Source organism: Pseudonaja textilis, chromosome 5, assembly GCF_049901715.1.
Source record: "Pseudonaja textilis isolate UNSWEBS1 chromosome 5, rPseTex1.2, whole genome shotgun sequence".
Classification (NCBI taxonomy): Eukaryota; Metazoa; Chordata; class Lepidosauria; order Squamata; family Elapidae; genus Pseudonaja; species Pseudonaja textilis.
The window spans coordinates 11,128,325-11,151,474 of NC_141994.1; the positions used below are offsets into that span (position 1 = coordinate 11,128,325).

The 23,150-nt window shown below is 39.3% G+C and overlaps 1 long non-coding RNA gene across 2 annotated transcripts; it reads left to right on the plus strand.

Annotated features, from left to right (window-relative positions):
• The first annotated feature begins 4,805 nt into the window (after positions 1–4,805).
• Positions 4,806–17,411, plus strand: LOC148125535 (uncharacterized). 2 transcript variants are annotated; one of them, XR_015743992.1, is made up of 3 exons: positions 4,806–4,905; positions 7,678–7,749; positions 17,164–17,411. It is a non-coding gene; the product is annotated as an uncharacterized LOC148125535 (long non-coding RNA). The 2 variants fall into 2 exon arrangements; XR_015743991.1 differs by lacking the exon at positions 17,164–17,411 and adding an exon at positions 8,454–8,501.
• Positions 17,412–23,150: the final 5,739 nt, after the last annotated feature.

A 23,150-nucleotide genomic window follows, 5' to 3' on the forward strand; every position in this document is an offset into this window, starting at 1 on the left:
ACCTAGAGTACTGCCTCCAGCTTTGGTCACCACACTATAAAAAGTTGTTGAGACTCTAGAAAAAGTTCAGAGAAGAGCAATTAGGGGACTGGAGGCTAAAACACATGAACAGTTGCAGGTACTGGGCATAGTTATTATTGTTGCTATTGTTATATTTTGTTGATTTTCATTTTTAAAAAAATTGACCACAACCCAGAATCTCAATGGACTGGAGATTTGTCTCTCTCTTTTCTTGCTCCCTTTCCTTATTAAATAAATAAACGCTTGGTTCTTTGTTTTCTAATTTTAAACCACTTCTAGAGAGAAAGAGAACGGAGATATAAATACCAGTGGTGGGATTCAAATATTTTTACCACCGGTTCGGTGGGCGTGGCTTGGTGAGTGTGCTTTGCTCACATGCACACACTTTGCCTGCGCATGCATGCCAAACATGCACTTTGCACAAGGTGCAGAGGCGTTTGCACAGGCACAGAGGCATTCTAACTCACCTCCTGCAAGCCTGCACGATCCCGCTGGCTTCAGCAGCTGCTGTGCAGCACTACTCTGTGCCGCGCAAAGCAGCTGCGCTTCAAATTCAGAGGGTAAAGATGAGTATGGGAGCCCGGGGGGGTTGGTGTGCCCAACAGCAGAGCGTTGGAGAGAACCGGTTTGGTCTCCGCTGCTCATTGCTGCTCCCAGCTCTGCAGAACTGGGCCAAACCGGTAGAATACCACCACTGATAAATACTTACATATGACTGCAGCTTGGTACTTGATTATGTACATTAAACATGCACACAAACGCACACACACACACAGAGAGATTCTGGTAAGGTTTACTTAACAGCTGAATAGTTTTAGTCAATAGTTTTAATATGCTAGGAATGAAAATTCAGATATCCTTCACATTTATGATACAGACAAAATAACATTGTTCCACTGATGTAAGCAGTCTAGCATAATAGGAAAGAAAGGCCTTGAGATGATTTGTGTAGACTTTTTGTAACGTCAGCATTACAAAAATAGTCACTTCTTTTCACAGTTCAGGGTAGCTTTTCTAAGGCTAGTTTCTCTGAAGTGTTTCGTAGCATCAAGAAGTACAAGTAGCTTCAAGACAGCGCCAGCAATTCTGTGGTCTTAAGCTATGCTCCAAAGCTGTATGATAGAAGATGCTTTGAAATGAAACCAATTTAAATCCGCTCGTGCTGGAATGATAGCTTATGGTGCAGGTGGAATACTGCTTTGAATATTGATGAACATGATATAATGAATCAGGATGGATTCGTGAGTCAGAATTAAATCATCCATTGTCCATCACTGGGGTGGGTATGACATACTTTTGATCCACCCCCCCAAACTATTATGAATCAGTCACCGAAGGGTTCCCAGTGGGATGATATAGAGAAGAATCAGATTAATAATAACTATAGTCTTACACCAAATTGCCAAAGCCCTTTTCAGGTTTGTGCTGTTAAAACATCTATTGCCAATTTTTCAAGCTCTCATTCTCAAAGAGTTCATTTTTGTTTCATCCCAGCAATGCGAATAGAAAACCATAAGAGTGCAGATAAACGCACGTGTTCTTGTGTGACTCGAATTCACATAGTCCTCGAGCACTCCTCAGACCTGACTGAGCTAGTGAGGGAAAAAGAAACAATCAAAGACACATACCTGTTTCCAAATTATTAGTCAAAACACTTCTCCTTAGACATGGCTAGAGCTTAATGGTATGCAAGGACTCTTCTAATAGGATTTCTCGGAGGAATTCTCCACTCAATCTGCTACTCATTCATGAGTAGCACTTAAACTAGAAATGAGGCTGGTATTCATCTATATACTACTAAAACTCTCATGTCCAATTGTTTCTAACCTTCAATTGGGTGAAATTGGAAGGTATAAGGGAACAATTATTGAAGCAAGGCAACCTGAACAGACTAATTTACAGAATGCCTATGAATCCCATGGGAATGAAATATGGAAAAGCTGCTGCTGCTGCTTCGTTGCCGTTGAATCACTGCTCTTCAGCGCCTCTTTGTATAATATTTCTGACCTGCTGCATGAGTACAAAAGGGCCAAAACTGTTTTGCTGCTGATTTCATTGGTACTCAGCATCTGATGCACCTTGTTGTCCAACAATATCTCATTAACATTGGCCAACAATAGTCAGCCAGCCTTGATGGATTCTAGTTGCTCTGATACATTTTTCCATTGTGACAATGTCCTAGTGAAATCTTTCACCATGTTGTCATGCACCTAGATTTTTGGAAAAGAGATTGATGTTTGAATGCAGAAAATGAAACTTCAGTGTATCAGAAGGAAAATCCATCTGGTTCAAGTCCAAGCCGGGAATAAAATAAAATGGAGGATGATTGGAAAGAAAGTTTAATGATGAATAGAACCAACAGCAGTCCTGGGTCCGCTATAAAGATCCATCCACTCATTCAATGAATGAGTAAGATGGATCTTTATGGGTTTCTGTGACTTTGAAGTTTGAACTGTTCTGGGGTGGTGCAGTGAAGGGGCTTGTGTTCTGGAAGGGTGTTGGGAAATTCCTATTGTGGATAATGACTTTTGTCCTGTGTTGGATCTTGGGTAAAGGGCTGCTTTCTAATCTTACCATTCTGCCTTTGTTAGCTGTCAAACTTTGCTGCAAGGAGTTTTGAAATATCCTGTTGTGAATGGGCTTCTGCTGGCAATATTTGATTTGCCTATGAATAGAGCTATCTAGATAGTTGTCATCAATAAACTTTCAATAAGGTTTTTATCTCTTAAGTGCTGGCATCTGCTGTGGGCTTATTAAGAAAGACTGTGGGCTGCTTTCTGTCATTAAGAGCATGTTTCTCCATTTTTTCTTTGGGGGAAATCTACTATTCTACCTTTTTAAATATTTCCCAAAATATTTCATTCTTGGGGGAGGGGGTGCTTCCCACAAGTGACATATTATACTTCATGGTCTTGTATGCTGTAAAAAGTTCTTCAACTAGCTGGATGGAATATGATGCTCTGTAGTTGCCAAGAAAATCCTCAATGACATCCTTGAATCCTTTTGGTGATTTTCTATGGCACCACTAACAGATTTTTGAACCACTTGTCATTGATTGTGTATCTGATCTATGGATGAACAAAATGCCTTCCTTAATCTGGGCATTAGTTATTCTTGGAAACATCTGTCTCAAAAACAGAAACCTTTGTCTTTCTTGTTCATTACTTTCGCAAAATTTTTATCAGTCCAAGTTTTAGGTGAAACAAATGCAAAAATATCTTTGTCAGGTCAACAAGTGGTTCATATGCCATGTTTTTCTGTCCTGGAACCCAATTCTATGGAAATGACCATTTCTTTTTAATGTAATGTGACTCTCATGCATAGCTGTCCCATTCACACATACTGTTTTTCACAAAATCGTTACTGTTAGTGATTTTACTCCACTTTAACTGTAGCGCACTTGTGTTGACTAAATTCCATTGCTATATTTGTGCTGAAGATTCTTATGGTATTTGTCAGTGACAAGATACCAATTTCTGATTTTCTGTAAAGCTTCTGATCATTCATATAAATGTGATTTTATTTGCATTTTGTGCTTGATACCCAAGATTTGTTTTCTTCAAAATCGTTGAAAATAAGGTTGTGGCAATGATGAATAATAAGAATGATAATGAGTCACCTGGCAAGATACTCATATTTTCATTTCCAACCATCAATTATGTTTTCCACTGCTTCATTATTTTTTTCTATAAACATTGTCATATTTTTATTCACATAGGTTGTTTCCAAACATTTGATGATCCAAATACTTGGTAATGAATCAAATGACTTTTCATAATCAATCCTGGCTATATGTAAATTGGTTTTCCACCTTCTGTAGTTCTCCAGAACCATTTTATCAATCAGAGGTTGATTTTTTTATATCCTTTCTTTTCTTCTGGAGAGATTACAATACAAATAGCACTTAGTCTTATATACCGCTTCACAATGCTTTACAGCCCTCTCTAAGTAGTTTACAGAGTCAGCCTATTGTCCTCCAACAACCTGGATCCTCATTTTATCAACCTCGGAAGGATAGAAGGCTGAGTCAACCTTGAGCCTGGTGAGATTTGAACTGCCAAATTGCAGGCAGCCGGCAGTCAGCAGAAGTAGCCTGCAGGATATTATTTTCTTCTAAATAACCTTGGATATTGTTGGCTTTAATGCCTGTGAGTAATTTCAACATTATAGACAAGCATGTTATTGGCCTATAGTTTCCTGGTGTTGTCTCCTCTGCTGGGTCTTTTTGAATCAGATACATTTTTCCAGTTATTAACCAGTTGATGATTCTCTTTTATGCAACACTTCATTCAGCTGTTTAGCTATAATTGGATGTAAGCTAGTCAAATATTTGAGCAAACAGCCATGCAATTAATCATTTCCAGGAAATGTGCAGTCTTCAATCCTTTTCATTTGATTTTTAACCATTTTTACTATTACTGTTAGGTCTTTCTTTCTTTCTTTCTTTCTTTCTTTCTTTCTTTCTTTCTTTCTTTCTTTCTTTCTTTCTTTCTTTCTTTCTTTCTTTCTTTCTCTTTTTACTAAATTCATCCTAACATCCTTTTATACATCTAGCATTTTTATTATAGTCTTTTTGAATTTCCCATTGATGTTTCTAAAACTGGATTTTCTTTTTGTTTGGTTTTCCATTTTCATAATTTCTATTGCCATTTATTTATGTTTTTATTTATGTTTTTTAAATTACTTTAAAAAGTAATTTTAATTTATGTTTAATTTATGTTTTTTAAATTACTTTAAAAAGTAATTTTAAATTACTTTAAAAAGTAATTTTAATTTATGTGTCTTGACTTCAAGTCTGATTTTCTATTTTTGGATGGAATACGGTTTTACTTTTGGGTTTTTTTATTTCAATACCAGTTCTTCTGTAATCATCACTGCTGTATGGTAAGTAAACTGATTGGGCTGTTTTATAGATGTTATTTTAATCATCATCTTCATCATTATTCAATAATGATCATGATTCAATATGCTATGCTGCAATGATGAATAATGATTCAATATGCCACTGATTGTATTTTTATTATCCCTGTTAGTAGTCTTTAGCTAATGGTAATATATACTATTTGCTTTCTTTATTCTAGGTGAGCACACTGTACTATATTCCATGTTTTTGGTTTTTAAATTATCCTTGGTCTTGCTTTACAAATAATCGACAGCGGATGACTCTGCAATTCTGCATACTATAATTAATGACTGAATGCTCTTTTAGGATTAAGAAACTTGGGAATAAATAGTTTGAATGCAACTGTGATGCTGACTTCAAACTAAACAAAATAAACTACTTTTATTTTAAGAATAACATCTTCCTGCAGGATTCATGGAGTTGTCTGGAAAAATCTACTAACTGATCCATCATTACAGTTTAATTTGATATAGATAAAATTAGAAATGGGTAATATTATCTTGAACATTTACTCAATGATTTACATTGGTCTATACAGGGTTTAATAGACTACTCTGATATTTATGGTATCACCAGGCTATCAATCATTTCAAAGTACTTTTTTATGTGTATCACACTACAAAATTAAGGGATCACAAGATAGTGAGAGTTGCATTCAGCTTGGTGAATCACACTTTATGTCTGGCATCTGCTGATGGTTTTGTGCTGCTGAAAGTCACATGTTGCTAACTTACATAATAATGCAATAGCTTTGTTGGATCATATAAAAATATCTTGCTCATATCCTTCCATTTGTTGATGTTAGTTGAGACAGGACAATACTGCATATTAAGACTGTGCAGATCTTCATAGGGATTTTGGCAATGCTTTGAAACAACATACCTCCTGTTGAGGTATTCCCCGTTAGGAGAATGAGTGCATTCAGGGAAACGTGAAGAGTGATGTTGAATAACACACGACCAGCACACAGATACACTGAATAGTAAAATGTAGGTTTTACTTCCAATAAACGGGTAAATAAAGTACAACAAACAGTCCAAATCATACATGGTTAAAGCAGTTAGTATCAGTCCAGGGATAATCCAAAAACGAAGTCATGTATCATAAACAGAGTTCAGTAAATGGAGTTTGCTAACAGTTGCAAGAGTCACAGCAATCCAAGTAGAACGAGGATCAGGCAACACAGCAAAACAGGAAATGCAAGAAGAAAGAAACCAGGTTTCTGGCTCCATCTTATGGCCATTGGAGGAACCTCAGCCAATCACACTTCTAGCATTCTCTTAAAGATACAGTATTAAATTACTATCCTGGTTTATTTATTTACAACCCAACCGTTAGGTGACTTTCATTCCTAACACCTCCCAAAAATAGTTCTTCCTTCTAAAAGAAAATAAAGCTGTCATTTTGCTTTGGGTCACTTTTGGAACTACCTTCTGCATATCCAAATGCTGGAGGAGACTGTATAAATCTAGACAACTTGTACAACTGTTGCACATGTTGGAGATGTTTTCAGGAGGAATGCAGGGTGCCTCAAGAAGGGGAAAGGTTACAGTATTACTGTACCTCACTGAGGTGAAACACAGCTATTTAACATAGGTTTACCTAAGATTGTTTCTTTTAAAGTTTTTCACATCTTTCTTCAGTTGACATATTACAAAACTGGCATAACCTAGAAATAAGGAGGAACTTTCTGACAGTAAGAGCAATCAACCAATGGAATAGCCTGTCTTCGGAAGTTGTATGAGCTTCATCACTTTCAAGAACAGTTTGGACTGCCATTTGTCAGAAATGGTGTATAATCTCCTGCTTGAGTGGAGGGGTTGGGCTAGATGACCTATAAGGTCCTTCCAATTCTGTTAATGTAATGTAATCTAATCTAATAATGGGATCGGGAAAAACAATTGATTTGATATTGCAGTCCAATGGAAACAAGTTTGAGTTAATGTCTGGATTTTATATTTTACTTTTTCAAATTGTTCAATGGACAATTTCTTGTTTTAGTATTTCTGGTCTACATTTCCATAGTTAAAACAATCTGAAATAGGGAACACCCCATTGCTTTTTCCATCCTTCATAGGCATTGGAAATGGTAATGTTCTTACTAATTAACTCTTTGGTTCAATATGGTTAGGAAAACAGTTTATTTATGCTAGCAGATTGGTCTATAGAAATATCTGGGAGAGTTGCCAAATTTTGCTGATTATAAGTGTCATGAGGTTCTGGTTTAATACTCATAATGTCTGTTGGCTGATTTACTACTCTTTGACTGACATGCAATTCATTTAATTAATTTATTGGTTTTCCTTTTTATTCTTACTATGTTAGTCTGCCATTCTGTTTTTATTTGAGTGCATTATATATGGCATTTTGGTCTTTGATTGCAATCTAACAATCTATCATTCATCAAATCATCTGTTAACATCTTTGGGGCAATCCTGATTAAAGTTGAATTTAGTGAAAACTAATTTGAATTTTGCAGTCTTTCTTCTTTGATATCATGCTCAAGTCATGAAATTTGCATGCTCCTAGCCTCACAATGCATATCCTCAGCTTTTTCCTCTACTATTTGTTATCCAACTTGTGAATGAACTGTTTTCTAATGGATTTATAATTATAATTTATACTTTCATATAGGATTGGATTAGGGCAGCTAATAGGGGCAGAAATTTAGAGAGCTGTAGTTTTAACACATCTGAAAAGCACCACATCAGGAAAGATTGGACTGGGACACTAATTTTAAATTATATTTTAAGGAAACCTGTAGTCCTCCTCTGAAGTTTGCTGGTACTGCTCTGGTGTGAAAAGATCCATTCTTCTACTTGAAGGTAAGAATAAGTGTCATTATTATTTGTTTGTTTTCTGTAGGTTGTTCGAGGGACTGTTAACTGTGTTCATGAATGTACAAATGGCCACCAAAAAATGTGAGCTGTAGAAATTATGACATGTAGTATCTAAACATATGGGGGAAGATCTTATATTCTTATATTATATACCTCTGGAAGCTGCAATTCTTTCACAGCACTTGAAATCATTCGTCTGTGATAACTCACTCCACTGAAAGGTAGGGCTGGTTCTACTTATAGAACTTAATTTATTTGAGGCCAAGGTAATGCCTAAAGAGTTGCCCAACTGATCTTTATTGACAAACTGATGTGGACAATGTTTTATCAAAATAGAAATGGTATTGAAAAAGCAACAGAACTTCTGTGAGTAGGAAAGGGGATTCAAGAGCTAAGTAACCTGCATTATTGTGAGAATGAATCCTAAGAAATCTTTCTTTTTTGAACGATAAAATTTGCTTCTTGTTTGAGTTTGTCAGAGAGACTAACTAAGCGAGGAGGAAGAATCAAATGGGGAATTAGTCTGGAATCCTTATGTAGGCACAAGATGGCAAGGTCCAACACTTGAATGTCAATGAACCAATCTAGTCTGATCCAGGTGCAAACTGTCAGTCTGGGAAGATTCCTATGAAATAGGCATGAACAATTAAGTGGCTAATTGGCACTTAGACTTATATACCTCTTTACAGTTCTTTACAGCCTCTCTAAGTGATTTACCTAGAGTCGGCATATTGCCCCCAATAATTTTACCTCACCTCAGAAGGATGGGAGGCTGAGTCAACCTGGTGAGATTTGAACTGCCAAATTGCAGGCAGTCAGCAGTCAGCAGAAATAGCCTGCGGTACTACCCCCTAACCACCGTGCCACTGCAGCTAATTGAATTCTTCATGTGAGGATCTGACAGATTTGAGGTAAGTCCCAGAAACCCCCATTCTTTGCAGTATACTTTTTTCCTTCTAGAGGTAGGTTGCAAAGAGCAAATAAAAAATGTGGATTAGCTTTTCCTAACATCAACACATAACAGTTAACAGAATTCTTTCTTCCTATTCAGAAAAGATAGAAGCATTTTGCCAGGCTTTCTCCATAGAACATTCTTGCCATCTGCAGTCTGGTTTCCTGGAAATAAATCTGCTTTTTCTGTACTGCTGTATAACAGACATGCTGGAACATTAGTTCTGTGGTTTTGCTCCCCAATGAAATTAACTGGTTTTATGAAGCAATGGATTTTTAAAGTTTTTTTTTTTTTAGAAAATACATGCTACCTCTTATATAACAGGAACTGTTCCTGTAAGAGCTACATCAATAATGAAGGCAGAGTCATTGATGTAATTGGCCATGTACAGCTCCAACAAGAGAGGCTGTAGGAGGCTTTCATTTAAATGACTAAACAGGAACTGTAATCTGTGAAACTAAATTTAAGAATTGCAGTAGTTATGTTCTGATGAGTAATGCTGCTGCTTATCAATAGGGACTTAAGTGATAGATGGAGGAGGCTTTCCTTACAGATCATTCAAAGGGAAGTGAAAAAAACACAAAACAAGGATTCAGGTCTGAAGAACATCTTATTCTATTCCTCTGAGAGAGTCTTTAACGACTCTCAATGACTTTCCTTATAACTGCTGGAGTTGAAAGCGGTGAAAGGAACTCCCCCCCCCTCTTTTTATGAAAACCTAAATCCTGTATTACGAATAAAAAAGATTCCAGGAAAATAGTCCGCAATAGATGAAGCGAGTAAGCTGAACCTTGACTTCTCATATTACCAAAGAATTTGTAAGCTGGTCTTCTTTCTGTGCTTTGGGACTCACTGTATTTTTTGAAACATTGCTAGAAAGAAAGGATGGTTTGAATACTCAAATATGGCCCATGCAATTTTTTTGAGTGAAATATTCGCTCCATAGACTTCCTCAGCAACAGTGCTTAAGTTTGACTTGGTCCTGTCAAATTTTCTTCATCTGCCACAGTGGCATACAATATGCTCTATCCGGAATATTATATGACTATGACTTAAAGAGAACAGAACAGAATTTTATTACAGTCATAGACCAGAGACCTGACTTAAACAAAATGTGGTTAGAGTATTGATTTTAATGCCGGGGTCCCAAAACTTAGCAACTTTAAAACTTGTGGACTTCAGCTCCCAGAATTCTGTGAGTTGAAGTCCACAAGTCTGAAAGTTGCCAAGTTTGGAGACCTTCGAAGAAGTGGATAACATCAGTATGCTGAGGCATTGAGACTGAGAATAATACAGGTATTTATTGTTATCTCTCGCTAAAGAGAGCCACCCTGTATGTATGTGTGTATATATATATGAGAGCATCTTGGCAATGTTTCGACAAGGTCCCACTCGCCATCCTCAGGCTGGTGCTTTTGGCTTCGTGCTTGTGTGAGCCAGCACCAGCCTGAAGATGGCGAGTGGGACCTCGTCGAAACGTTGCCAGGATGTTCTCAATCTTACACGGGAAAAGACCCGAACATGCCAAGACCTGCATATGTGTGTGTGTGTTTTCTTAAGTTTTCGTGGGTATTTATATGTATGGTATTCATCTTTGTTTTTCCCAGGTCATTATAGTTGTGCTTTAAAAGTTGTAGCAATGTTTCGGCAGAATCTCATCTGCCATCATCAGGCTTCTGTATAGTGTTCATCTGTGAGTCAGACTTTCACAGCCGTTTCTGTTTTAAATTTGGTGCTAGCCATCTGCTCCAATACAGGAAACACAAAACCCCTCCAATACAGGAAACACAATGTTGCCAGCCAATCAAGACAAAAAAAGCTACAAAACAGACAGAAGATATTAGAAACACCAATCAAGCAGAACACAGCAAACTCCAAGACCAATAAACACAGACCAAGACCCCCAACCAATCAGGATGAAGATGAAACCATTCTGGCACAGCAGATGGCTAGCGCCAAATTTAAAACAGAAATGACTGTGAAAGTCTGAGTCATAGACAAACACTATACAGAAGCCTGATGATGGCAGATGAGATTCTGCTGAAACGTTGCTACAACTTTAAAAGCACAACTATAATGACGTGGGAAAATACCCAACCAAAGCTGAATACCATATATATATATATATATATATATATATATATATATATATATATAGCCAAAGCGAAGACACAAGCCTGAAGATGATGAATGAGACTTCATCGAAATGTCGCCTAGATGCTTCCAATTTTACGTGGGAGAAAACCCGAATAACCAAAGATCCACATACAGATACCCGTGAAAACCTCAGAATATCTATATCTATATCTATATATATATATCTATATCTATCTATCTATCATCTATTTATCTATCTATCTATCTATCTAATGTATGTATGTATGTATGTATGTATGTATGTATGTATGTATGTATGTATATACACACACTATAATATAGTACAGTTTCATACAGCCTTTATAACATGCGTTCTGTGTGGTGGGTGAAAGTGCATTGTATTCATAGTGAAAATTTAGCCATTTATTGATCTCATCATAAGTTGTATCTCACTGCATTCTTTTTAAGGAACATAAAATGTTGACAAAGCAAATGACGTGCTTGGAACAATAACCAACTAGAGGCAATTCTATTATCTATGAAGGATTATGCATGCCAGCCACCATCTGCATTATATTTACCAAAATAACAATGTCTTTTTTCTTTTATTGCCTTGTAAACAATTTAAGACACATTAGCTTTATTCATGCATTTTTCTCTAAAAATGAAGAACAATCTACTTATGTATTCCATTTAAAATGCTCTGTGCCTTTTTTAAAGCAAAATCAAGAGCATTTATAATCAAAATATAGCATGACTTAATTAATTTTTTAAAACAACAAAGAACCACTTGCAATAAACATATCATTAGTCCTAAATCATCAGTCGTTTTGTCTAATAAAAAGTGCTTTCTAAAACAGTACTGGACCTGTGAAGGCCGCCTGTAACTTGGAAGGCTTCAATGACCAATGCAGCATATGACATATGTGATGTATCATGCATCATATATCTGATGGTTCTATAGAATTAAAATTCTAAAACAAGAAGGTCCTAGTTGCCAGATGTTCTTATGAAGATTCGCCCTGAGAAAATGAGAATGAGACTAAGAATTTATTCAGGTTGGATAGTGTCAGAACAGCTTGCCAAATGTTTAGTCTGGACTGTAGGCTGCTTTGGAGAGAGAGAGAGAGAGAGAGAGAGAGAGAGAGAGAGAGAGAGAGAGAGAGAGAGAGAGAGAGGGAGGGAGGAGGAGGAGGGAGAGAGGGAGAGGGGAGAGAGGAGAGAGAGAGAGAGAGTGGGGGAGGGAGAGAGGGAGAGGGAGAGAGGGAGAGAGAAGGAGAGAGGGAGAGAGAGAGGGAGAAAGAGAGAGGGGGAGGGAGGGAGAGGGGAGAGAGAGAGAGGGAGGGAGGAGGAGGAGGGAGAGAGGGAGAGGGGGAGAGAGGAGAGAGAGAGGGGGAGGGAGGGGGGAGAGGGAGAGAGGGGGAGAGAGAAGGAGAGAGGGAGAGAGAGAGGGAGAAAGAGAGAGGGGGAGGGAGGGAGAGGGGGAGAGAGAGAGAGAGAGGGAGGGAGGAGGAGGAGGGAGAGAGGGAGAGTGGGAGAGAGGAGAGAGAGAGAGTGGGGGAGGGAGAGAGGGAGAGGAGAGAGGGGGAGAGAGAAGGAGAGAGAGAGGGAGAAAGAGAGGGGAGAGGGAGGGAGAGGGGGAGAGAGAGGGGAGAGAGAGGGAGAGAGAGAGAGTGGGAGGAGGGAGAGAGGGAGAGGGAGAGAGGGATAGGGGGAGAGAGAAGGAGAGAGGGAGAGAGAGAGGGAGAAAGAAAGAGAGGGCAGGGGAGAGAGGGAGAGAGAGAGAGTGGGAGGGAGGAGGAGGAGGGAGAGAGGGAGAGGGGGAGAGAGGGAGAAAGAGAGAGGGGAGGGAGGGAGAGGGGGAGGGAGAGGGGGAGAGAGAGGGAGGGAGGAGGAGGAGGGAGAGAGAGAGAGGGGAGAGAGGAGAGAGAGAGTGGGGGGAGGGAGAGAGGGAGAGGGGGAGAGAGGGAGAAAGAGAGAGGGAGAGAGGGATAGGGGGAGAGAGAAGGAGAGAGGGAGAGAGAGAGGGAGAAAGAAAGAGAGAGCAGGGGAGAGAGGAGAGAGAGAGTGGGAGGGAGGAGGAGGAGGGAGAGAGGGAGAGGGAGAGAGAGGGAGAAAGAGAGAGGGGGAGGGAGGGAGAGGGGAGGGAGAGGGGGAGAGAGAGAGAGGGGAGAGAGGGAGAGAGAGAGAGTGGGAGGAGGGAGAGAGGGAGAGGGAAAGAGGGATAGGGGGAGAGAGAAGGAGAGAGGGAGAGAGAGAGAGTGGGAGGAGGGAAAGAGGGATAGGGGGAGAGAGAAGGAGAGAGGAGAGAGAGAGGGAGAAAGAAAAGAGAGCGGGGGAGAGAGGGAGAGAGAGAGAGTGGGGGGAGGGAGAGAGGGAGAGGGAAAGAGGGATAGGGGGAGAGAGAAGGAGAGAGGGAGAGAGAGAGAGAGTGGGAGGAGGGAAAGAGGGATAGGGGGAGAGAGAAGGAGAGAGGGAGAGAGAGAGGGAGAAAGAAAGAGAGAGCGGGGGAGAGAGGAGAGAGAGAGAGTGGGAGGGAGGGAGAGAGGGAGAGGGAAAGAGGGATAGGGGAGAGAGAAGGAGAGAGGGAGAGAGAGAGGGAGAAAGAAAGAGAGAGCGGGGGAGAGGGAGAGAGAGAGAGAGAGAGGGGGGAGGGAGAGAGGGAGAGGGAAAGAGGGATAGGGGAGAGAGAAGGAGAGAGGGAGAGAGAGAGGAGAAAGAAAGAGAGAGCGGGGGAGAGAGGGAGAGAGAGAGAGTGGGGGAGGGAGAGAGGGAGAGGGAAAGAGGGATAGGGGGAGAGAGAAGGAGAGAGGGAGAGAGAGAGGGAGAAAGAAAGAGAGAGCGGGGGAGAGAGGGAGAGAGAGAGAGTGGGGGAGGGAGAGAGGGAGAGGGAAAGAGGGATAGGGGAGAGAGAAGGAGAGAGGGAGAGAGAGAGGGAGAAAGAAAGAGAGAGCGGGGAGAGAGGGAGAGAGAGAGAGAGTGGGGGAGGGAGAGAGGGAGAGGGAAAGAGGGATAGGGGAGAGAGAAGGAGAGAGGGAGAGAGAGAGGGAGAAAGAAAGAGAGAGCGGGGAGAGAGGGAGAGAGAGAGAGTGGGAGGAGGGAGAGAAGGAGAGGGAAAGAGGGATAGGGGAGAGAAGGAGAGAGGGATAGGGGGAGAGAGAAGGAGAGAGCGGGGAGAGAGGGGAGAGAGAGAGAGTGGGAGGAAGGGAGAGAGGGAGAGGGAAAGAGGGAGAGGGGAGAGAGATGGAGAGAGGGAGAGAGAAAGAGGGAGGAAGGGAGCGGGAGAGAGAACGAAAGAGAGAGTGGGAGGGGTGGGAGAGGGAGAGAGAGGGAGAGAGAGAGAGAGAGAAAGAGAGAGGGAGTGAGGAGGGAGAGAGGGAGGGGGGAGGGAGAGAGAGATCTGTTCCATGAAAGCAATTTCCTTTTGGTGGGTAATTTTCCTGGATATATCTACTTTTTGAACAAATGAATGCTGTTGTAAAACTAAAGCATCAAAACATACATAAAAACTTAGCAATCAACTTTGTAATTTTTTTAAAAATTGGGGAAAAATGAATGATGTTTTCTTAATGGCTTCAAAGGGCAAACACCACTGTCTTATAGGTCAAGTATTCAAGAATACCAGCCAAAGTGGAAGGGTTTCCCAGGAAGAAAGTCAAGTGTAACAGGCAAACTGGAGACCCACGGTTAATCTAGCAGAGGCTAAAAATATCTGATTCTAAACAAGCAATAGGAAAACATATATAGGGGTTGCATTTCAATAGTTTGAGGCTTAGTAAAAAAAATAAATGACAACACCCATTCCTTCTAGTCAGAAACTGTTAGCATCCCATTCCTGCAGGAACTTTTTCTTAGATACTTTTGGTAGAACGTTTCTTCAGATGTATTCCTTATCACAAGTGCATCACAGTTAAGTATGTTTTTACTCCAAACTATAAAGGAGTAAAGTTAAAGTAAAGCATTTGACAAAGTAGATCACACTCTGTCTTCGTAAGATAGAAAAATGCAGGATAGATAGCATCACAACCAGATGGATTCATAACTGGTAAACACACTGCACTCAGCGTGTAGTCCTCAACAGAACTATATCTACAGGGAGGGAAGTAGCAGTGGAGTACCCCAAAGTTCTGTTTTAGGCCCAGTACTCCTCAACATCTTCATACATGATTTGGATGAGAGGACAGAAGGGGAACTCATCAAATTTGTAGATGACACTAAACTGGCAGGAATAGCCAACAACCCAGAAGATAGGCTGAAGATCCAGAAGTATCTGAACAGATTAGAACACTGGGCCTTATCTAACAAAATGTAATTCAATGGAGAGAAAAGTAAGGGTTTACACTTAGGCAAGAAAAACCAACTGCACAGGTGCAGAACAGTAGTGTCTGGCTCTATAGCAGTAACTGCGAGAGGGAGTTAGGCATCTTAGTGGATAACCCCTTAAATATGAGCCAGTAGTGTAGTTCAGCCGCCAAAAAACCCGCTACACAGTTTTGAGCTGCATTAACAGAAGAATAGAATCAAGATCACATGAAGTATTAGTACCACTTTATAATGCCTTGGCAAGGCCACACTTGGGATATCACATCCAGTTTTGGTCTCCACAGTATAAAAGAGATGTTGACTTGAGACTCTAGAAAGAGTGCAGAGAAGAGCAACAAAGATGATTAGGAGACTCAAAGCTAAAACATATGAAGGATAGTTGCAGGAATGGGGTGAATCTAGTCTATGAAAAGGATTAGGAGTGACATCATATTCTAATATTTGAGGGGCTGCCATAAGGAAGACGGGGGTCAATCGGTTCTCCAAAGTACCTGAAGGCAGGGTAAAAAGCAATGGATGGAAACTAATCAAGGAGAAAACCAACCAAGAAATATTTCCTGATAGTGAGAACAATTAACTTGTGGAACTGCTTGCCAGAAATTATGGTGCTCCATCACTGGAGGTTTTTAAGAGAAGATTGGACAGCTATTTGTCTGGAATAGTATAGGGCGAACCTATGGCACGTGTGCCACAAGTGGCATGCAGATCCATTTGTGCTGGTGCATGAGCTGCAGGCAAACTTACCTCACTGAGCATGCGTGTGCCTCACAGTTGATTTTTCGGCTGGTTTGAGGCCCTTTTCGGCCTCCCAGAGGCTTGGAAAAAGCCTCTGCAAGGCTTTTCAGGATGAATAATAGGCCTGTTTCGTCACTTGACTATTATTCGTCCTGAAAAGTCTTGCAGAACTTTTTCCAAGCCTCTGGGAGGCCCCAAAAGGCCTCAAACCAGCCGAAAAATCAGCTGTGGAGCACAGTGCAGGTAAAGGGGTGGTGTGGGGGTGGATTGCGCATGCATGTGCAGGTTGGCGTGGGGAGTGTGTGCATTGCATTCTGGGTGCTGGCACACAAGCTAACGTGTGCACAAGTTTTGCCACAGGAATCCAAAAGGTTAGCTACCACTGGTATATAGGGTTTCCTGTTTGAACAGCGAATTGGACTAGAAGACCGCCAAGGTAGAAAACCTTCCGATTCTGTTCTTCTGTTAAAAGTCCAGATCTAAACTCCATAGAAATATTGTGGCAGGACCTAAAACGAGCAGTTTGTACTTTAAAAATTATTGTATTATAGTTTTAGATTTGAATGCATACCTAAAATACAACTATAAAAACAAAGCATATGCAGTATCTTCCCTCTTCTAGAGACAGCATAAATCCTTGATCCTAAAAAGCTGTATTTTGCAAATTCACGTGTCTCTTTCAAATTTCTGGGTGCCAGAAGTCACATTTTAATTCTATATCCTTCATCCATTGCTTAGCAGTCTCCACAGCATTATCTAAAATTCAGTGTTCATAGGTGAACAGTTTGCTTGTAATATTTTCCCACTATTTAGATACACGCATACCATTAATTGCATTTGCAATTAATCCTGCTGTGAGCAAGTTAACTCTTTGGCAATGATTGCTTTGAGAAGCTTGGCTTCCAATTTCAGTGCTGCAGAAGATGGATGTCAGAAGTAAACCAAACAAAAAAAGTGACAAGATGAGCTAAATTTACTTTATTTTAAGGCAACAATAACAGAATTGGGCAAATCTAAAAGTACAAATCTCCTGCCTTCTCTTTTAATTGCATGAATAATTAGGATGGATTCTTTCTAAGTTTCTTTTGTGTTCTCCTGCTCCTCTTACTCTTTATCCAATTAGGTAATAACCAAACCACCTTAAAATATATAATATCATGTGATCATGTGAAATGTAACTGGGATTTTTTTAAAAAATAATTTGTTTTAAAGATTTGAAGGAAAACCTGTTCTATCAGCGTCTATAATTTTATTTATATCGATCTTTTTCCCCCTCTACTTTCTCTCTGCAGGTAGATAAATTCCCAAAAACAAAAATCCAATGAAAGCCATCTGAATCAACACATCAGTATTTTACAAAATTATAAATACATACAATAATTTTAGAAAGCTATCTGTAATTGCAGTGTGAAACAGCAGAAGAATTGAAAAATCCAAGAAAACTGAAAACATCAAAAAAAAAAATACTGTTAATAACAGAAACTGCCTAAATACTTGAACAAGGGAGTTCTATATCTAGGATAATGGCAGAGAAAAAGGTTTTGCTGGTTTCAAGCATCATTAACAATGCTTTGGGTAAGAACATATGGATAAAACAGGTATCAAGCAAGTGCCCTTGTAAGAATGGGGTTTTTGAAATAACTTGGAGCTAATCCACTTAGAACCTTAGGATCAAGTAGATGATTGAAACAGTATGGAAATCATGGGGCCCCACTGTTTGGTTTCTACTGTAAACATATTGATTTATGGCCACAACTAAGCCCAGAATTTATGTTGCTAAGTGAAAAATTTGTTAAGTGAGTTTTGCCCCATTTTACGACTTTTCTTGCTACATTTGTTAAATGAATCACAGCAGTTGTTAAATTAGTAACATCAGAGGTGGTATTCAGCAGGTTCTGACCAGTTCTGGAGAACCGGTAGCAGAAATACAACCTCTGACTGGCCCCGCCCCATCTATTCTCTGCCTCCTGAGTCCCAGCTGATTGGCTGGGTCTTCTTTTGTTGCCCTGCACAGGAGAACAGAGCTGGAAAGCAGGTTAGTGGGGTGGGGAGGGAATGGAGATTTTTCAGTATCCTTCTCCTGCCACGCCTACCAAGCCACACCCACAGAACCGGTAGTAAACATTTTTGAATCCCCCAACTGAGTAACACGGTTGTTAAGTGAATCTGGATTCCCCTTTGACTTTGCTTGTCAGAAGGTAATCACATAACCCTGGGACACTGCAACCATCATAAATATGAACCAGTTGTCAAGTATCCGAATGTAAATCACGTGATCATGGGGATGCTGAAATGGTCATAAGTGTGAAAAATGGTTGTAAGTCACTTTTTTCAGTCCCATTATAACTTCGAACAGCCATTAAACAAATTGCTGTAAGTTGAGGACTACCTGTAGTATTAGAATATATTATTTGAGCATTGACATTTTTTTTTAATCAAGGCTCAGAAACCGTGTCCCTTTTGTTTCACTTTTAAGATTAGCTGGTTGTCTTACACTTTATCGTTCACAGAACTTGAAAGTAGTTTAATCGAGGAAGAGAGATAAAGTGTCCATTCCAAAGATTCTCTTTAGATAATTCTCCTCAGAAAACTTAAAGGCCACGGCACACAAAGAAGTTCCTTATAGGGAATGATGCAAGGAGGTAAATGAGTTACTGAATGTAGGGTTGGTATTTTATAAAAGGGATTGATTATAATGTATATAATCTGTGCTGGTTGGAGGGGGCCTTTGCAGTCGACTACCTAACAGCTTGTTGTCATCATTCTTAGGTGAAGAATAAAGAACTTAATCCGCATATCTGCCTCTTTTCTTGATCCAAGTTCAGAAACCAATTTGGTAAGGAATAAAATATTCTAACACTTACAGAGTAGCTTTCAAGGCCCCTTCAAAAGTATCCCTGTATCTGCTACTGTATGGATATCTATTCCTGCAGCCTATACATTATAACTTTATTCCCATTTTCATTTCCATCTCAAAATTGGGTTTCCTGCTATTGTTCAAGGTGCTATTAAAATGAATTAAAAATAAATGACCTTTTAATAACTGGTTAGTGCCCTGGGGTAAGCGTTAAGTAGAAAGCTAATTTTGGCTTAAGACTTGCAAGTTCTGCATAATGATATTGGCTCTGACCTCTTGTGCTATAATAGAAGTGAGAGCTCATATTGCTGAAGAAGAGGTGTTATTTAAAAAATAAAATAAAAATAAAATAAGGGCAGGTGAAATTATATTTGGGACCCCCCCCCCATTCTTTAGAGTTTGAGAGTTATTTCTTGCTATAATTTTAAGCCTAACGACACCCTGTAATTCAAATATTGATAAACTTCTAACCTTAGAAATAAAAGGGATGATTTTGAGCCTGTAAATTTCAGCATAAATAAACACCTCTTTGGCATTCTGACCCATATTCCCATTGGGATTATGTTCCTCCTCATTAACCTAGTAGATGCAAGAATTAAATTAGCAGCTAAGAAAATGCTGCGCTGTTCTGTGCTGGAAAGGCCTCTATATGGAAACTACCCAGCCTTTTTCTCTACTTAGTAAAAGTCATCATCATCATCCTCTCTACAATATTGCACTGCAAAGGTTTAGCAAACCGAGTACATTATTGCTCTTGAGTAAAAGTAAAGACCTTTAGTTTTAGTGGCTTCTTTAATGAAGAAAATGACTGGGAAAATGCTGTAGTTAAATTTCTTCCCCTTGTCCTCTCATTTTATGGCTAAAACGTTTTGATGCCATATATGTATCATTCTGTTTTTCTTTTACCTACATTGGGTTTTTTTACTCTCATTTTGGCTGCCTATCTCATCTCTTCTAAGTTTCCAAAAACTATACCTCTTTTGTCATTTCAGGTCTCTTAAGTTTTGGAGTATTGGTAAAACCTTTTCTCTTTTCCCGCTCCCCTCACTAGACAGGGGAGAATATTGGAAATAAAACAGCTGGCAAGGAAGAAATTTAAATATATATTTGATATAATTAGTCAACCATCATTCCATTATTAGGTGGAAGTCCTACTTCTGCATGGAGGTATCGAGGGTGTTTATGTGCTGGCAGATTTCTTCCCCTACTACTAGGGGAGGATGTGAGGAGTCATTCTTCCTGAAGAAGGGGTATTAATGGGCTCTGTTGAAGTTGGGTTATGAACACCATCAAATTAATTATTTTCATATTTCTAGTTCTCAATAAATATAGCAAGGAAGCATATGACGAACAGGATTTTTTCTGAAAGTGGTAAAGCAGATAACACTGTTTATTAACTAGGAAGAACTTTTTTTAAGAAAAAGGAAAGGGAAGAGGAATGGTTTTGACATAAAAATGTAAATAATAATTGATGACTTGGTTTTCATAAAATGTGCTAAATTTAGCAATAGATAATTTTTATTGGTCACTGAGTAGAACTGAATAGTTGTGGAATCGTGAGAAGGGCTTGTACTACAAATAACAGAAGAAGTATTGATAATAATGCTAAATACTATCTAAGTGAAAAGCAAAGGGAAAAATGCTTCAAGGAGTGGACTCTAACATGAGCCATAATGGAAAACTCTGCTTTTTAGCTCCTGAAGTTTTTCAGAAATTTAGTCATATGTTAATTATGATCATGAAAATCCATCCTGAATAGTATTTTGGTTCTCTGACAGTAAAACACTCCGTCTCCCTCGACATATAGTATAATAGTAGTTCCTGTTCATCAACATGCCATCACGTTAAATGAAGAACACTACATATGAGACAATGTGGTGTCGTGATTAATGTGCTAGACTAGGAATGGGGAATTCCAGATTCTGGTTCTGCCTTAGGCATGGGAGCTAGCTAGGTGACTGGAACAGCTACTTTTTCCTAAACCTGCATTAAGAAATGGAAAAAGAAATCTATCGATTCATAATGGTACATCATGATTCTTAAACTTCAGTGAAAAGGTCTTTATCAGTAGGTGGGCTGATATTATATAGACAGGTAAGTGGAAGGGAGAGAAGGAGGAGGGATGGATAATACAAAGAAACATTATGTGTTATATGGGCATCCCATTGGTCCAACCTAATTAGAGATGTGATAAAAAGTGTTTATTAATGTACTTTATCTTAGGCACAAACAATCAAACCCGCGTGTGCAGAGTTCAAAGCTAATTACTTCATTATGTTCTAGCTATAACACAGGAATCTCCCTATACTTGCAGCTTTCTCTTGGGAACAGATTAGTGGTGGTATTCTACCGGCTTGACCCAGTTTGGGTGAACCGGTAGTAAAAAGAACAGCTACCGGTTTGCCTGAACCGGTATTTTAAAAAATTTCCTCCTGACGATCAGCTGTTCCAACGATCAGCTGTGCTGATATCCCCCTCACTGTTTTACTGCTTCACCCAGGAGGCTTCCCTGAGGCCCAGGAAGCAAAAAAAGAGAGAAAAAATTAGAGTGCGGGGGGGAGGGGTTGCTGCAAAAAAAAGAAGCCACGCCCACCCAGTCACATGGTCATGCCCCCCCTAGCAACTTCCACCTAGCCATGCTCACAGAAGTGGTAGTAAAAATATTTGCATCCCACCCTGGAACAGATTAACTTCCAAGGAACTATGGGGGGAGGAAGGGTTGGTCCTAGCCCTTCTGCAGTTGCACAGTGACTCCAAGTTCACTCTGCACTAGAGCCCTCCTCCCTGCCTGGTTGGGTGTTTTCCAATATTTTTTTTTTTACATTTGTATATTAGCAAATCACTTCTATACTGTTGCTACAAAAACAGCACAATATTTTCCATACAGTTGATTGATTATGTACCACAAAGTCATTTTTGATTCCTTAGCAACAACATAAATAGATTTTTTTCCACGACAATCTGTCTCTAATCTTTTTTTAAAAACAGTTTTTCCAAACAGCACACTCATTTGTCACTATAACTGAGTCCACCCATTTTACTGTTGGTTTGACCTCTTTTGTTCTACTTTTCCCAGCATGACCTGAGAACAGGGTCTTTGCATAATGTGTACAAAATAGAATAATTTGAGCTTTGTCATTTGTCCCCTGAGTCAGAGATCTGGGTTGATTTGTCGAATGATCTATTGCTTTATTTTCTTGAATGTCCATGTTATTCTCAGGAGTCTTCTCCAACATCAAAATTCAAAGGTGTCAATACTCTTCCTATTCTGCTTCTTTAAAGTTCCACTTTTGCTTCCATAGATTGCCACAGATAATAACATAAGTTACATGATACTGATCTTTGTAGGTATAGGCACATCATGGCCTCCCAAGGCCTTCACAGCTGCTATGCTAAGTGCTACCTGCAGAGTATTTCTTGACTGCCTGTTCCTTTACTGTTGATGGTAGATCCTAAAAGCTATCCACCTCTTCAATATGTTCATTGTCAGCTCTAAGCCTGGTTGTTCTACCTATTGACATGAAACAAGTTTGGTCCTCTTTATAATGCATTTTTTTTTTTTTATATAAATTTTTATTATTTTTTTAACATAAAAAACACAACAACAAAACATAAAAGTATCAGCTTTTTTATTGTATTCTTTAATGTTTATGTCTCTGTTTGTAGATCTTTTGCATTTCTAGCTATCAGTATAGTGCTAACCTTAGTATAGTTGAGGTTATTGATTGTTTCTTCCTGTAATTTTAAAACAAAATCCATCTTCTTCCAATCTATTTATCTTAATATATAATCCACATTTAGGTTGAATAAATAAGGGAGAGTATGTGGCTTGGTCATACTTCTTTGTCAATCTGGATCCAATCTGTTTCATTATGTTCTTGTCCTTATTGTTGCTTTCTGACATGTATATAATTTTTTCATAGGAACAATGAAATGCCCTGAACACTTTCCAAAGATTGGACATCTTTCCTGGACATAAGCTGTTTCAACTCCTACCCTCAAGCACTGCACACTAGAACAACTAGACACAAGGACAGTTTTTTCCTGAATGCTATCACTCTACTAAACAAATAATTCCCTCAACAATGTCAGACTATTTACTAAGTCTGCATTACTATTATTATTAATCCTCCCATCCTTCCTTTCATCCATCTCCTCCAACTTATGACTGCATGACTGTAACTTTGTTGCTTGTATCCTAACGATTTTTATTCACTGTTTCCTATTATGATTTGATTGCTTATTGTACCCTATGACTATTATTAAGTGTTGTACCTTATGATTCTTGACTCTTGACAAATGCATCTTTTCTTTTATGTATACTGAGAGCATTTGCACCAAGACAAATTCCTTGTGTGTCCAATCATACTTGGCCAATAAAGAATTCTATGGTCTATTGTCAAGATTGACATGATCATCACA